The sequence below is a fragment of the Squalius cephalus genome, assembly GCF_949319135.1.
Source record: "Squalius cephalus genome assembly, chromosome: 18".
Classification (NCBI taxonomy): domain Eukaryota; kingdom Metazoa; phylum Chordata; class Actinopteri; order Cypriniformes; family Leuciscidae; genus Squalius; species Squalius cephalus.
In genome coordinates, this window is record NC_137139.1 from 32,911,735 (window position 1) to 32,915,677 (window position 3,943).

A 3,943-nucleotide genomic window follows, 5' to 3' on the forward strand; every position below is an offset into this window, starting at 1 on the left:
CATTTTCATCTCATTTGAACAAAACTGTGATAATATTGATAATCGTGATAATTTTGGTCACTATAATCGTGATATGAAATTTTAATACCGTTACATCCCTATGTGCCCCTGAGTTGGGAGAATCTTTTTTTTAGCCATTTTTGGTTATCTGCTCCCCTGAGCTCCGCCTGTATTAATAAATCTGCTATGTAGCCTTCTTGGCAGGTGTAGGACGTACTACTAGGAATCCTTCCCTGGAGTTCAGCTAGGGACCAAGTTGTCCTTGGGTACTGCTTGTAAAAAGTGAGCCTTATTAGGCCTCCTTGTTATAGAGAGTCGTCCTGCTGAGGCTTCTGCTCCCCTGAGCGAGGACCTTCGTCCTTATTGCTGGTGCAGGGAGTATGCCAGGTTGTTTAAGCTCTCTGTGAGCCTCCTTGGCTACTTGACCTTAGTGTGGAGTGTTGCTAGGCCTCCTCTCCTTTATAAGAGGTGTTTTACTGAGGCTTCCGCTCTGAGCTTCGCGGGCCAGTTGGATCAGGTTATTAGGCTCTCTGTAGCCTCCTTGATAGCTGTTCTCTATTAGGATGTAGTCAATTTGAGAGAAAGTTTGTTGAGGCCTCTGTCCTTAGAGCCCAAATGGGTAATAGTGCTAAGTTGCTAGCTCTTGTCTTGGCCTTCTTGGCTGCTGCCTGTGGGTTAGAGTATCTGTTATGTACGCTGTGCTACGTAATTTTGTTTCTTGCATATGTTGCTGCATATGCGTCTGTGTCTGTCTTCGATTGGAGGCTCTGCCTGTCAATCTGCTGACGTCTGGAATCGCGCCACCAATCACCTGTCGCTGTACAGTTTATGAATTGCTCTAATGGTGCGTTCAAGTCCTCCTGGGAAGTTCGTACGTACGAGGTGGGAAGTCGTGTTTACGACATGAGGTGCGTTCAAGTCAGTTTCGTCGCAGCAAGATGGCGGTGTACCTTCTTTTAATGGATTACACGAAAATACAGCAAGGTTTGTTAACTCCTGCTTATAGAAAATGAAGAACAAAGAATGCGCATCAAGTGTGTTTCTCTTTTTATGTTTTTAAATAACTTATGAAGCCAATGTAAACTGTATCATTATAGGCCTACTTATTATATAATTGTTATATTACAATGATATCATATTTTGTGCAGAAAGCTTACTTTGTTATAAATGAAAAAGCCTTACAATGTCACTGCTAAATACCTGTAAGTATTGTGATATATATTTTACTATCACTTTTCTCTCAATTAAAATTTACCGTCAACTACAGGCGTTGCATCCATTGATTCCGCCATGTTTCTCACTGACACGCCCCCAACTCGTACAGATCGGGGCTTAAAGAAAATCCCGAGCTCCCCACTGGTATTTACGACATTGTGGTGGTGTTCAAGTGCGTTCAACTCGTAATTACGATCTATACGAGATGATTTGAACGCACCATAACTTCAATGGCAACAGTTGAGATAGACTCTGGGTTGGGAAAGTGTATGCACACTCTGTGAGGACGGTTTTCTCATTCGAGAGGCCAGTCTGAGAGACTGATTGATGTCTGGGGTTCGATGCTTTTATGATCTGGCAATTAGATCAGTTCTCTTGGTTGTTTGTGCTCAAATGTGTTTGTGCTCTTGATACATGCTTGATGTGTCTGCTAAATGTTTGTTGCTCTCATGAAATCTTCATCTAAGTTGAGTCAGTTCACCATCCAACACTATGTAGACTGGCGGGAGAGGTTGTGACTAGGGCTGCAACTAACAATTATTTTAATAATCGGTTAATCTTTTGATTATTTTTCAGATTAATAAACCCGATTTTATTCAAAAACAGAACTGACAGTGCATTCGCTTAGCTTTTGTCCAGTCTGGCGCCTCATGCTGCTCTGCTCTGCGCTCAACTTTTTTTTATACTCAAACATCTCTGCGACTTATTGAGTGGTGTAATAGTCGCGCGACACAACAAATCGATAATAACATTTGTTGCCAACTCTTTTTTTAATAATCAAATTTTATCGATTCGTTGTTGCAGCCCTAGTTGTGATTCAGGTAAGCAGGTCGCGACCTACATTTGCAAATGTAGTTTTCATGAAATGTATTAGACACACTAGTGTTAGAAGTGGTGCTAATTATGTATGTTTTTGTTTGTTTAGTTAGAGCGTCTCGTATGCTGAAGATGTTTCTTTCTACATTTTTTGTTGATAGTTAGTTTAGTTCTTTAACTTAAGTTAAATGTTTTTGTTATATTCAGTTTTTGATTTAAGCACCACTCTCTCGCTCCTTCCTCTCCACCAGATTGTTTATTGATTTTGCTTGTCCTTGTTACATTGAACAAATTGTAAATATTCATTACTTCATTACTTTATTACTACTTCACTTTATTGCAGTTAAAGAATTAAATCTTTCAACTAAGTTGTTGGCTTGTTGTCCGTTCCTTTTCTTTTGCAATCCCTGTCACTGTCTTTACACGCACATGCAAAACTTTTATGTCTAATAATATTCCTAGACAAATAACATCTAATTAACGAGGGACATAACAGCATCTCTAGAGCTCTTTCTTGAAAGTGGTCCTTCTTTGAGGCCTCTGATCTTCAGGACTCTGTCTGAACAGAATTTCAGAGTGGTTATGCTCTCTGTGAGCCTCCTTGGAAACTGGCCTGAATATAGAACGTAGTCAGGCCTCCTCTCTTTTGGTCACCCTGCTGAGGCCTTTATTCTTTAGAAGTTCTGGTTTATGATAATATTCACTAAAATGTGTTCTTAGAAATACCAAGCTCTTGAGCTTTGTAGTCAGGGTTTTTGTAGCTAGGGCTCTGGCCATAGGGAATTAGTCACAACACTGGTGTGTACTATAGGGATGGGGACTCCTCAGAGTCTTGACTTTGTTATGAACATTAAAGTCTTAATTTTCTCCCATTATCCAAGCCACAGAGGACACAGTGAATTTGTATTATTTTTTAAGGTAATGCGCCACAAAATATACCTACATTCGTTTATGTCTGCGCAAATCATTTCACTCCAGACTGCTTTGTGAATGAGGGTCAATACAAAGGGACAATACAAAGAATAGGTTTTGCTAAAGAGTTGTTACTCAAGAATGGATCAGTACCAACTGTTCGTGATCCAGCTTATAGTCTCCGGAGCGATACTGGTCATGGCAGTAATGAAAGGGAGAGTGCACACTTTATTACAGTTCATTGGAGTTGTTTTATGGATTTACCAGTTTAAGCGTCCCCCGGAAAGGCATAAAGTCTGTATATATTTGTGGTTTTGTGTAATTCACTGTGTATGTTGATGATAATACAAGGGAGAGAGAGAGAGTTTATGGATAAGAATTTAATACTCACTTCTTGTACTATGATTTATTGAGCTCTAACAGTGATTTTGCCATCATTCAGATGGGGTCTACTCTGCTACAACAGGCTTGTAGAGGATAGAAAAAAGGTGACAGTATAAGTTATAATAACCGTATTTAAACTAGGCTATACCTGTTCTATCAGCATATAGCCTATTATCTGGCTCCGAACACCGCTGTTATAGTTTCTGACATTTTATTGTGTGAGATCTGTTTTGTTGTCACCGGAGCATGAGCTTTTAAAGCTCCGCCCTCTTCTTGAGAGGGTGCCAGGAGCTGCAGCTCATTTGCATTTAAAGGGAGACACACAAAAATGGTGCGTTTTTGCTCACCCCCAAAAATTTATCTGTGGAGTATTTTGTGCTAAAACTTCACATACACACTCTGGGGATATAAGAGACTTATTTTACATCTTGTATAAAGTAACATAATTAGGTGCCATTTAACAGGTGCCCATAAACAACCAATAAAAACCTATATATATATATATATATATATATATATATATATATATATATATATATATATGTACTTGTGTTTGTATACAGTTTGTGTGTTGTTATACAGGCCTATATAAAATAGGAAATCAGATTTTACCGAT